This window comes from Bos mutus, chromosome 23 (genome assembly GCF_027580195.1).
Source record: "Bos mutus isolate GX-2022 chromosome 23, NWIPB_WYAK_1.1, whole genome shotgun sequence".
In the NCBI taxonomy this organism is placed as follows: Eukaryota; Metazoa; Chordata; class Mammalia; order Artiodactyla; family Bovidae; genus Bos; species Bos mutus.
In genome coordinates this window covers 22,198,700-22,211,085 of record NC_091639.1, presented here as the reverse complement: position 1 = coordinate 22,211,085, position 12,386 = coordinate 22,198,700, and the positions used below count along the sequence as shown (strand labels likewise).

At 42.3% G+C, this 12,386-nt stretch overlaps 1 long non-coding RNA gene across 1 annotated transcript; it reads left to right on the top strand.

Moving 5' to 3' along the window:
- The first annotated feature begins 430 nt into the window (after positions 1-430).
- On the top strand, positions 431-11,923 carry LOC138985044 (uncharacterized). Its single transcript, XR_011462280.1, has 3 exons — positions 431-574; positions 5,302-5,364; positions 5,859-11,923. It is a non-coding gene; the product is annotated as an uncharacterized lncRNA (long non-coding RNA).
- Positions 11,924-12,386: the final 463 nt, after the last annotated feature.

Sequence of the window (12,386 nt, the reverse complement as noted above, 5' to 3'; positions counted from 1 at the left end):
TAATAAATTGCCCTGCACAAAGCTGTATACTCTGTACATGTGAATATACGATAGCTCAGCTTTCTCCTCTGCAAGTGGAGGAGAATGACATCTGTCCCATTAGGACTGTGAACAGAATTACAGGAAGGAACCCACGGGAACTGTGAATGGTACACAGTAAACACTCTGTAAGTGCCCTTATTTGCTCTCACTTGCAGTGATTTTTTTCTTCTGGAGCTCCTCCTAGTGGTACAAATATCAGGAGGAAATTGATATTTTCCGCTTTTGTGGTCTTATTTTCACAGTATGCTGCTGCTGCTGCTAAGTCGCTTCAGTCGTGTCCGACTCTGTGCGACCCCACAGACGGCAGCCAACCAGGCTCCTTCATCCCTGGGATTCTCCAGGCAAGAATACTGGAGTGGGTTGCCATTTCCTTCTCTACACATGTGCTTAAACTGGTTTGCAAGTTCCTAGGAGACTTAATAACTGATAGACTGTAAATGTCTAATTTCTATCCATTTAGCCCAATGTTTTATGGGTCTACAGAAGAAATAAGAACACTGATCTGAGTCAAGCTGATGCAGGTATCCAGCAAGTAAGTCCTTGTAGCCAAAATTTTACGTTTTATCTATCAATATTTCTTCCATGTTTGTGTCTTCTTTGTTATTTTTCTGAATTTCACCACCTATATTTTAATTTTTCAAAAAGAAAAGCATTCAGCTTGTTATGAATCAGGTGAGTCAAGCATTTAGGCTTGCTCCCAACCCCGCCCCCCACCCCATAAATGGGAATGAATTTGTGCTGATTTTGAGTTGTCCTATGGAAGAGGCGTTAAGCTGTTCTGAGGCTCCTCTTGGAGTAAAACTGGTTCAAGTCAGAGCTACAGTTCAGTTCAATACAAAGGAGAATCTTCTCTCCATCACACTGAGGGAGAGAGCTGGCATCCCATTCCTGGACGTCCAGCCAACTTAGAATGGCAGGTTAGGCTAGGTAACTTTAAGATGTTTTTCATCTGTACAACCTTACGAGAAGATACATTTTCTTCTTTCTTCCCCTCTCCTCCTCACTTCCTTCCTATCTCCATGATGTCTTCACTTTTCGCCAACGCCCCCTAAAGATGTTGCCGGTGAAGGCCCAGGAGGCGCTCCCAGTCTGCCTCGCAACATGTGACGTATATGGCTTTTGCGCCGAGAACTGGTTGCCAGGAGCCCTTGGGGGGCGGGGAACAACGCAAAAGCGAGGCGCCCTCGGACCGAACAGTGACATTCAGTTCCAACGGGCAAAGCTTTTCTTGCTCTTTCAGTTTAGACCCACCTCCCTTGGTTACCTAACTTCCTCCTCTGTCTCTTTCCTCTCCTTTTGTCCAGCCCGGCTTAAGGAGCCCTTAAATGCTGCGGCGCCAATAGCTCAGGAGAGGGAAGATCCAGTTGGCCATTCTGGCACCTGGCCCAGTCCCTGAGAGCACCCACCTGCGAATGGCCCTTCTGTCACTATGCGGTTGCTCCTACGAAGGAAAACGCGGTGGCCATTTTGGAGCTGAGAGACTGTCTTTTTGCCCATCATCTTAGAGTCTGGCAACGACAGTCTTTTTTCTTTTTTTCACCTACCAGAGAAAACTATACGGAGAGAGAATTCTGTTCAGAATTCTTACAACTTTTTCAGGACTCCCAATATCCCTACTCTAGAATATAACAGTCTCTCTCTCTCTCTCTCTCTCTCTATATGCCTAGATGCTCAAGTGCAAATTCCAGCTCCATGCAGCTGATTGATAAACATGCCAGACTCCAGTTTACTACCCTGCGGGAGAATGTTACCTTGGATAGAAAAAGAAACGTCAGTTTCTTTAACTGTAAAATGGGAGTTAGGGGGTTGATGGTGAGGATTGAATGAGACAAGGTATGTAAGGTACTTAGGTCTGTGTCTGGTTCTCAAAGGCCATAATAACACCTTTTGTGCAGGGCCTGCCTGGGCATAGAAAGTCCAGCCATGAGAGCAGGACTCTACCTTGTTTTCCCTGTATCCTCCTAGGCTGGAAGAACAAGGGATACATAATAGAATATGGTTGTGTAAAGAATAAATGAAAAACTGGAATTTTCACCTTCAGCCTTTTCACCGCCAGCCTTTGTAGTCTCCTCTCTTTCAGGCTGTGGGTTCTGCCTTCAGGCACCTTGCATTGTAATCCCTTTAGATCAGTATGTACACTTTTACTTGGTCTATGATCAGACCAACTTGTTAACTCAGAGGTTAGTATTTTTGACTTTTGATCTTTAATCCTGGATTAAGGGCTTTGTGTGATGAGGAGCTTCGGGTGTCTGCTTGCCGGGAGGGAACTATTTTGAGGGGTAGGGATGACCCATGATAAATGGCTTTGGTTGCTTTTCAGGGGCCAAATGTGGCTTACCTGGAGCCAGAATCTCCTCGCCCTTCCCCCTCACCTTTGCCATCCCTTAATATTATCCCCGGGACTTCCCTGGTGGTCTAGTAGTTAAGAATCCACCTTCCAACGCAGGGGATGAGGATTTGATCTCTGGTCGGGGAAGTAAGATCCCACATGCTGTAGGGCAACTAAGCCTACCCACCACAACTAGAGCCCAAGCTCAATAACAAAAGAAGCCCACTTACTGCAATGAAGACCCAGTGCAGTCTGTATATATGTGTTATTCCCAACCTCTACTTCCACAGCTTCCAAGACTTTCACAGGCACAGGACCCAAGTCTTTCTCTTTATGTCATCTTCCCTCCTGCTCTAGGAAAGGAAGATATTTTTTCCTACCAAGGCAATCCATCTCTGTGTTTATCCCAGGGGATGTTGATGCTCTGAACCTACAGCACCCAGCTGCTGAAGAATCCTTCAAGTGCCAGATGAGAAGACTGATGTCTAGATTTGTTAATCAATCAAGTTGATTCAAACATATTCTTTCTTGTTGAATGAACGTTCAGTTTAGTTCAGTCGCTCAGTCGTGTCCGACTCTTTGCGACCCCATGAATCGCAGCACGCCAGGCCTCCCTGTCCATCACCAACTCCCGGAGTTCACGAAAACTCACATCCATCGAGTCGGTGATGCCATCCAGCTGTCTCATCCTCTGTCGTCCCCTTCTCCTCCTGACCCCAATCCCTCCCAGCATCAGAGTCTTTTCCAATGAGTCAACTCTTCGCATGAGGTGGCCAAAGTATTGGAGTTTCAGCTTCAGCATCATTCCTTCCAAAGAAATCCCAGGGCTGATCTTCAGAATGGACTGGTTGGATCTCCTTGCAGTCCAAGGGACTCTCAGGAGTCTTCTCCAACACCACAGTTTAAAAGCATCAGTTCTTCGGTGCTCAGCTTTCTTCACAGTCCAAATCTCACATCCATACATGACCACTGGAAAAACCATAGCCTTGACTAGACGGACCTTTGTTGGCAAAGTAATGTCTCTGGTTTTGAATATGCTATCTAGGTTGGTCATAAATTTCCTTCCAAGGAGTAAGCATCTTTTAATTTCATGGCTGCAATCACCGTCTGCAGTGATTTTGGAGCCCCCCCAAAATAAAGTCTGACACTGTTTCCACTGTTTTGCATCTATTTGCCATGAAGTGATGGGACCAGATGCCATGATCTTAGTTTTCTGAATGTTGAGCTTTAGGCCAACCTTTTCACTCTCCACTTTCACTTTCATCAAGAGGCTTGTTAGTTCCTCTTCACTTTCTGCCATAAGGGTGGTGTCATCTGCATATCTGAGGTTATTGATATTTCTCCTGGCAATCTGGATTCCAGCTTGTGCTTCTTCCAGCCCAGCGTTTCTCATGATGTACTCTGCATGTAAGTTAAATAAGCAGGGTGACACTATACAGCCTTGACGTACTCCTTTTCCTATTTGGAACCAGTCTGTTGTTCCGAATGAACGTTATGACAGGTGTTTTGACTAATCAGAACAATTTGGTTCTCATTTTCCCTTGTCAGCAGCATTCTGAGTGGTTGGTGTTGTAAAGTCATGAGATATACTTTTATCTCAGAAAAAAAATGTTATGGAGAGGGAAAAATATTATATTTATATATTTGACTGTAGGTGTTTTTTTAAAATCCTTTAACCACGGACATTATTGTTTGAATGTTTGCAACTTTTATTCTATACATAAATTGTAATTTCTTTCTTTTTTTTTTTGGTAATTTCTTACAAAACTCTATATTCCATATTGCTAGGTCACTTCACTCCCATTTTATACCAGATTTCCATCAAGAAGTAGTTTCCTAAACCACAATCTGCCTGATTATGTGTTGTTGTTGTTCAGTTGCTAAGTTTTATCCAGCTGTTTGTGATGCCATGGACTGTAGCCTGTTAATCTCCTGTGTATGAGATTTCCCAGGCAAGAATACTGGAGTGTGTTGCTATTTCCTTCTCCATGACTGTCGGGTTTTTAATATGCTCCTTGAAACCATTCTTTCAATTTGCTAACTTACTAACAACCACAGAAGTTCAACCAACTCAGTTAGTCTGTTGATGCTATTCCCTCAAAGAAGTACAAAGATTTTGAAAGGAGACAGTAAACTATTAAGAGGATTGGGGCCTTAAAATTAGTGAGAATGGAGTTGAATGTGGAGACGTGTGTCTCTATGGGTGGGGTGGGATGGACATTGGATATAGTAGTTTTGTGTTGGTTATGGCTTGGTTGGTTATGCTTCCAGTGTGGTCTTGAAACATTATGGCTATTTCTGTTTCCCCAGCACAGCTTTCTGCTTAACTGGGGTTAATCAAGGCTACATACTATTGCATTCCAATTAAGGCTAGGAAACGAGACATTTCCTTTTTATTTCATACAGTGTTTGATATAGTTTCACAGTGAACATATGGCCTTTATAAGAATGATTTAAAAAAAAAAAAACAACTTAGCAAACAAACAAGCCTGGAAAGGCTCTTTAATTGGGAAAAATAGTTTCTGGAAGAATTTAAGCTTGCCTTGTAACCAGTGCCCTCTAGTGATCAAATTAAGTTATTGCTCTGAGATTGGACACAGCAAGCATGGAGGGACACTGGGTGAAGTTCAGCCAGGGTCTGTCCCTGTGAGAGTACTTAGTGGAGGACATATTGTACCTTAGTTGGTTGACAAAGTTGTACAGAGTTTATACTCACTGAAATATTAATGCATCAATGAACTCACATTTAAGAACTTGGTGGTGTGTTACAAACCAGCATTGAATGCTAATTGTGGAGGAAATAACTAATTCTCGTTCTTGGGGAGTTTTTTAACCTCCTCAAAATGTTTTCTATGATTGTATTAATATTTGCTCCTCACAATAATATGTAGCATAAGAATATTAAATAAAAGTTTTATTCCTTTTTTTAGATGATGAAATTGAGACCAGAGATGCTGTGAGGGGCCCCAGGTCGCCAGATGATTGGTGTCAAGGTAGGACCTAGAACCCTGAATTCTAGGTTATCAGACTGGCATTCTTTTCCAGATGTTTCTGCTCCAGTTAGGGGTGGAGATATGCAGGCTTTGTTTTATATTTAGATATTTTATTAAGTTCAATTAGATATTGAACCTAGTGGTTCACTAAGTTTTCTCTACCATTTCTGTAGCTTTTAATTCCCTTTCTATACCTTTTTATTATTTTCCTCAAACTGAACTCTGTTTGGAGACATGACTTTTAGCAACAGCATAAAATTTGTATATAATTAATTTTTTCTTAGTAATCAAACTTATTTTAAATTATAACTTCCTCTAGTCTTCTAGTCATTGCTATGAGTGTATGGGTTTGAATAATTCTACCCCAGAGTAAGGAAACTTGATATTTTAATTAGTTCTTATAACAAATATATATTATCTGTTTTTATTTTTTAAATGGAAAAAAAAAAAAAAACCAGAGCCTGAAGCATGGATTTATTTTACTATCTTTCTAGATTCCAGTTTTAAAATCACTTTTGCAGATCATAAGGACTATGAAGGCTAACACCATATCTCTCTCAGGTGTGTGATTCCCCCCCCCAGCATGCCTGGCATTGTGCTTTGCTCCACAAATATCTGTTGAATAAATGAAAAAAAAAAAAAAACCTACAGCCAATGCAGTTTCCTTCACACACCTGTAATACTTTCAATAATAGTTATGGAACCATAATATTTTCTTATGAGGCTCTTAACAATAATGCCAATGATATAGATAAAAACATTCTGAATCCTTTATTTTTCTGAGCAGACTCCTTGATGATATTCTCTTTTTCAGGCAAGAGTCCCCTTTTGTCTGTGTTCTGTGCTCAGTCTCTCAGTTGTGTCTGACTCTTTGTGACCCCATGGACTATAGTCTGCCAGGCTCCTCTGTGCATGGGATTTTCCAGGCAAGAATACTGGAGTGGGTTGCTGTTTCCTTCTCCAGGGGATTTGTCCTGACCCAGGAATCAAACCAATGTGTCTTGCAGCTCCTGCACTGGCAGGCGGATTCTTTACCATTGAGCCACCTGGGAGGTCCTCCCTTTGCCAGTAGTTTGGTAATATTTGGCAACCCCACCCCTCAAATTCATACAGAATTTACCCATTTCTACTCTTACGGAGTGATCCTGCCAATAAATCCTCACATGTGAGAATGATGCATGTACTGAATTATTCAATGCAGCTTTGTTTGTAATTGCAAAATATTATAAACATCTTTGGGTCTATTAAAAGAGAGCTAATTAAATACATTTTCAGCCATTGGATGATGATTGTATGGAAACAGCCATCCAACAGAATATTATTCAGCTATGATAAAGCAAGAGGAAGGCCTTTGTGAATTATTATAGAACAATCTCTCCAAACACAATCACATTGTGTCAGAAAAGGGGAAATACATTTGTTTAAATAGCCATAATCTGTCTCTGAAAGAATACATAAGAAATCAATTCTGTCCGTCATGAAGGCATGATAGAACTTCTTTTCTATACCCATTGTGAGGTGTTTGAGCTGAGACTAGGCTGGGGGGCACTTACAGGAGTTGGGGATGGGAACTCTTTTGGGGAGCCTCTGTGGGCTAGGAACTTTCACATCCAAGACTACCTCACTTGATCACCAGGAGACATATATTATTACCTCATTTTGAGAATGAGGCAAGCACAGAGGGCTAAGCAATTATTTGTAAATCTTGGAGCTGTGGCGTCTGGGTATTTCCTGGTGAATCCAGGACCAGGTGCAGCAGCAGCATCCAGATACAGAAAAGATCTCAGAATCTGAGTGAAGAACTCTGGGAGGAGGCCAGTGCCCTCTCAGGGTTCTGTGAGGGGAAAGGAAGCAGCTTCCCTTTGCTTGCTGCTTCAGACATCCTGGGGCTTCCCAGTTGGCTATTGGTGGAGGATGGTGGGAGGGTATTCTTTCTGGGGTGGGGAATCAGAAGGACTCCGTGTTTCTGTTTCTAAATTAACCACAAACATTCAATGAATTGTTGCTGTTGTTAAGTTGCTAAGCCATGTCAGATTCTTTGTTACCCCATGGACTAGCACTACAGGCTTCCCTGTCCTTCACTATCTCCAGGAACTTGCTCAAACTCATGTCCATTGAATTGGTGATGCCGTCCAATCATCTTATCCTCTTTTCCCCCTTCTCCTCCTGCCTTCAGTCTTTCCCCAAATCAAGGTTTTTTCAGTGAGTCAGCTCTTCGCATCAGGTGGCCAAAGTATTGGAGCTTCAACTTCAGCATCAGTTCTTCCAATGAATGTTCAGGATTGATTTCCTTTAGGATCGGCTGGTTTGATCTCCTTGCCATCCAAGGGACTCTCAAGAGTCTTCTCCAACACCACAATTCGAAAGCATTAAGTCTTGAGCACTCAGCCTTTTTGGTCCAACTCTCACATCCGTACATGACTACTGGAAAAACCACAGCTTTGTGCTATACAGACCTTTGTCAGCAAAGTGGTATCTCTGCTTTTTAATATGCTGTCTGGGTTTCTTATAGCTTTTCTTCCAAGGAGCAAGGGTCTTTTAATTTTGTGGCTGCAGTCAATGTCCGTAGTGATTTTGGAGCCCAAGAAGAAAATCTGTCTCTGTTTCCATTTTTCCCCATCTATGAGTGCCTCCTACATTTGTTACTTTATAGGCAAATTCATTTTCTTGGTCTTCCTGTCTCTTTGAGGCCTGGATCATCCTACGGTAACACTTTACATACTTACACTGTGTCAGGGTTTCAGTCATATAGAGTGCTTTATGTTGTTTGAACTTCATAATTATTTAGCAAAGCAAATGAGTGATGGTAGAATTTTTTTCCATTTATAGTTAGAAACTAGGGATCAGCAACGTCAGGTCACTTGCTCATATCGGGTGCTGTTTGCTAGGGTGCTGTTGCTGGCGGATCTGATTCTTTGATTTCAGGTTGGTTTTTCTTTTTCCACTTCAAATTCTTTTCTCTTTTATTTATGTTTTGCTGCCTTTCCCTCATCTAAAATAACTCCCTAAATTATATTGCCTGTGAAGCTGTCTCATAACTGAGAAAAGTACAGACATGACATATCTTATATTTCAAGTCTTACTTCTTTCTCCTCCACGCAAGAAAGCATAACACTTGACTCTCTGTTTGTTCTCCTCCACCAAAAAAATACATGTAAAAAAAGATGATGTATAAATAAACAAAATACATAAATGCACCTCACAACATGGAATAAAAATGTTCTTGTAAACTATGTTCATGTAAATTGAACAATTCATATTTTATTAGATAAATCTGAAGTCTAAATTTATTCTATTCTAAATATTTTTGCAATAAATCAGTTCTAGTTCTAACATTCTTTTTGAGCTCACCTGAAGAAAGATATATCTACTGCCCCGCCTCCCCACAAATAAAAGTAAACCAATTTCCTGAAAAACAAAACAAAACAAAACAAACAACAACAACAACCACAACCACCACACGACACCTGAGGCTGCAGTAACTCCCAGACAGACTTTGAAGATTGCATGACCCCTCGGTGTCCACAGGAGGAAATTACTCAGGAGTTAAAATCAAGAGGAATGGTTGGGGACTTCCCGGGTGGTTCAGTGGTTAAGACACCACCCTTCCAATGCAGGCAGTGCAGGTTCAATCCCTGCTGGGGGAACTAAGATCTCACGTGCCAAGCGGGTGGCCAAAAAAAAAAAAAAGGTTGTAGGGGCGCAGCCCATCCTAGTTGCGCTTCTCTTTTGAGCCATTTCATCCTCCTTCCCAACCAGTGCATCCACATTCCTCCCTCCACATTAACCTCCTTTACCCTGTGCTCTTTCCTCACAGGCCCCTAGAGTAGCAGCTACATCATTACCCCCAGTCCCCTCAGTAACATGTTGGTAAGAGGGTAGGAAATTCAGGGATACTTGCTATTTAAAAATTTCCCCACAATGGCTTCATTCGGTTTGGGTTTAGGGAGGGAGACTTCAAAGGGTGACTGTTCTCAGATTTAGGACAGTGAGCACAAGAGGAGGATGAAACAAGACACCCTGTCTTGCCTGCCGGCTGCTTGACAGCAACCAGGGACAATAGGGTCACCAGTCCTTTTCCCAAGGTCCACTGGGTCTCCCTCTTCTTTTTATTTTTCCCCTTCCCCTGTCCTACTTGTAATTAAAGAGACAGAATAAAAATGTGCTCCAGATACAGAGAGACGATCTCCACCTTTGTCCCTATTTCACAGCAGCATCTTAGAATAAGACCAAGAAGACTGATCTTTGGAAGGGCACCTTCCTTAAGAGCAGCAGAAAGGGTGGGAGGACCAGCTTCCCAGTAGCATCTTGCTGTACTAGCATAGTACATGGGCCACCATGAGTGCTGCCATGTGGGTGAAAACTTATACATCACCAGAAACTATACCTAAAATGCCATTAGAGGAAATTCAAGGGTGATGGGAAATGAGCAGAGATCCTGTCAGGCTTAATACTGGTGAGGAAGCTTCAGTTTACTAATCCAACTAGGATGGGCTATGCACCTACTGGACACTAAAGGAAGGGTATGGGCATCCCAGCACCATGGACCGATAACAACAGCACCTGCAAATAAGGCAACTAAGGAGACATATTGCTGCAAGTTGTTTAGTTGCTGAGTTGTGTGCATGGACTGTCCCATGGACAGTTCTCTGTCCCAGGCAAGAATACTGGAGTGGGTTGCCATTTCTTCTCCAGGGGATCTTCCTGACCCAGGGATCGAACCTTCGTCGACTGCATTGGCAGGTGGATTCTTTACTGCTGAGCCATCTAGGAAACCCATAGCTAAAAGGAAACATCTCAGAAAATACTGGAGAAGGCTTCCTGAAGAGGGACCCTACCTGTGTTCCTGCCAATCTCCTGGCTCTGTCTAGCTCAGGTGAATCTACTTCTAACAGAAATCTTACTCATGTAATGTTTGCCCGGTGGTTCCATCCACAACAGCATGGCTGATACACAGAGGACTCCCAGGGAGTCAGACCCCTGGATGCTTTCAAAACACCTCCCACAGTTGGTCATCAGGCTGAGCTGGGTCTTTGGAGTCAGATAAACAGATGTTCTGATCTCAGTTTATTATGTGTGAGACACTGGGCAGATTATTAAATTCACTTGCTTCTCATTTTCCCAGCTTATAAAAATGGAAATTCTATCTATACCAGAGAATGTTATAAGGAGCAAGTGAGACAGTCTAAGTAAATCACACAGCCCCAAACTGTTAATAATACAATAAATGCTATTATTGTGATCCTGTAACTCACAGGATGGAAAGACCTACATGTATGGAGGGTGTGTCACCATTACAGCCCATGGAAGAAAGTACCTATTTCACCAATACCTGCAAGGTCTTCGACAAACTACAGAGACCATGAAGAGGACTTCCCTGGTAGCTCAGCTGGTAAAGGATTGCCTTCAATGCAGGAGACTCTGGTTTGATTTCTGGGTCAGGAGGAACCCCTGGAGAATGGATAGGCTACGTACTCCAGTGTTCTTGGGCTTCCCTGGTGGCTAAGACGATAAAGAATCTGCCTGCAGTGCAGCAGACTTCGGTTCGATCCCTGGATTGGGAAGATCCTCTGGACGAGGGCATGGCAACCACTCCAGTTTTCTTGACTGGAGAATCCCCACAGACAGAGGAGCCTGGCAGGCTACAGTCCATGGGGTCACAAAAAGTTGGACACGACTGAACGACTAAGCACACAAAAAATGCAATCAGGCCAGCATGGTTGGAGCATGGTGAGTGAGAGAAGGAAGGACCAAAGGCCTGGGTTTGTTGCCCAGCTCTGCTATTTATTGGCTGTGTGACCTTGGGGAGTTCATTTAGACTTTCTGAGCAGCAGTTTTCTCATCTGACAAATGGAGATATTACCACACTGAAGCAGTTGAAAGGATTAAGAGAGATAATGCAAGTTCTTTGTAAATGATACACCAATAAGGTATTATGTTTCCATGCTGCTCTAAGTGTAATAAATACTGAAAGCATCTGAAGGTGTGGATGAGTCATGTTGGTTTTTAGAATTTCAGAATGATGTCTTGGAATAATAGGGAAGAGTTAAAACTCAGCAGGTGTTTGTTTACTCTAGGTTGCTAAAAGCAGAGCTTGCTTCACAGCTGTTCGAGGCTTTCTTTCTGCTAGGCTTTGAGTGGTATGGTATGATTCTCTGGACCAGGGCAGGACCCATCTGCCCCACTGTAGTGGGGTCATGGTTTCCATATAGAGCCTTTATGGAAATCCTCAGTGGTGTTTTTATGGTATAGTCATGGTGGTGGTAATTTAGTCATTAAGTCATGTCCGACTCTTGTGACCTCATGGACTGTAGCCTGCCAAGCTCCTCTGTCCATGGGAGTTCCCAGGCAAGAATACTGGAGTGGGTTGCCATTTCCGTCTCCAGGGGATCTTCCCAACCTGGGGATCAAACTCAGATTTCCTGCGTTGCAGGGAGATCTTTATGGACTGATCCACCAGGGAAGCCCTGTTTCTATGGTATTTCCATAAGCAGAATTTCTAGTCTGTATGTATACACACACACATATAACTGAATCACCAGAAACTAATGCAACATTGTAAATCAACTATACTTCAATAAAAATTAAAAAATAATAAAAAATTAGTTCCAGTCTGTTGCCTCAGATGTGTTCATTTGACTCCTAAAAACATCTATTTGTAAATATTTTCTCATACTTATATAATGGGTTCTACACAACATTTTCTGTAATTCCAAAATCCACAATGCTCTGAAAACCAAAAATTTTGTTTCTAAACTCATTTGGTGGCAAAACCTGGCTTGACTCGCCTCTGTTTTGTGGCAAAGCCAGAGGTAAAGCTATTTATGGTCTTTACTCAACCTAGTATTGAGAGTCATGCATTTTACTGCAGAAACATAATTGTGCTTATTATGGGCTTGAGACCTGGATATACATATCAAATAATGGAGTTTTCAATATTCTTTGGTTTCTAATAGAAAAATCTGGGTGATGTGTCTTTTTACTCTGAATATTATTTGGTTAGTGTCCTAGAGTGCTCCAGT